Source organism: Orycteropus afer, unplaced genomic scaffold, assembly GCF_000298275.1.
Source record: "Orycteropus afer afer isolate SDZICR_OR568_19922 unplaced genomic scaffold, OryAfe1.0 scaffold00029, whole genome shotgun sequence".
Taxonomy (NCBI): Eukaryota; Metazoa; Chordata; class Mammalia; order Tubulidentata; family Orycteropodidae; genus Orycteropus; species Orycteropus afer.
The window spans coordinates 18,322,487-18,323,359 of NW_006921616.1; the positions used below are offsets into that span (position 1 = coordinate 18,322,487).

The 873-nt window shown below is 43.2% G+C and overlaps 1 protein-coding gene across 1 annotated transcript in view; it reads right to left on the minus strand.

The window, feature by feature from the left end:
• Positions 1–873, minus strand: part of DCC (DCC netrin 1 receptor) — a 1,113,394-nt gene that overhangs the window by 1,067,366 nt on the left and 45,155 nt on the right. The window lies entirely within an intron of this gene.

Genomic DNA, 873 nt, shown 5'->3' on the forward strand with positions numbered 1-873 from the left:
ACCCTATGCACAGCAGAACGAAACACCGCCAGGTCCTGTGCCAGCTGCAGGATCTTTGTTACAATTGAGCCCATCGCCACTGCCACCGTGTCAATCCATCTTGTTGAGGGCCTTCCCCTCTTTCGTCGACCCTCCCCCTTACCAAGCATGACATCCTTCTCCAGGGAATGGCCCCTTCTGACAAAATGACCAAAGTATGTGAGATGAAGTCTAGCCATTCTCGCCTCCAAGGAACATTCTGGCTGCACTTCCCCGAGGACAGATCTGTTAGTTCTTTTAGCAGTCCACGGTACTTTCAGCATTCTTTGGCAACACCACAGCTCAAAAGCATCAACTCTTCTTTGGTCTTCCTTTTTCATGTATCCAGCTCTCAAACGCATATGAGACGATGAAAAAGACCATAGCTTGTGTCAGGCATACCTCAGCCCTCAAGGAGACACCTTTGCTCTTCAGCTCTTGAAAGAGGTCCTTTGCAGCCAATTTGCCCAGGGCTATATGTCATCTGATGTTCTGACTGCTGCTTCCATTTGGGTCAATTGTAGAACCAAGCAATTTAAAGTCTTTGACAATTTCAATCTTTTCTCCGTTTATCATAGTGCTGCTTACAGTTCCAGTTGTTAGGATTTTTGTATTCTTTATATTGACATGTAATCCATATTACAGACTGTATTCTTCAACCTTCATCTGTAAGTACTTCAAGTCATCCTCACTTTCAGCAAGCAAAATTGTGTTGTCAGCATATCGTACATTGTTAATTATTCTTCCTCTAATACTGATGCCATGTTCATCTTCATATAATCTAGCTTCTAAGATTATTTGCTCAGCAGACAGATTGAATAAGTATGGTGAAAAGATACAACCTTCTTGCACTCC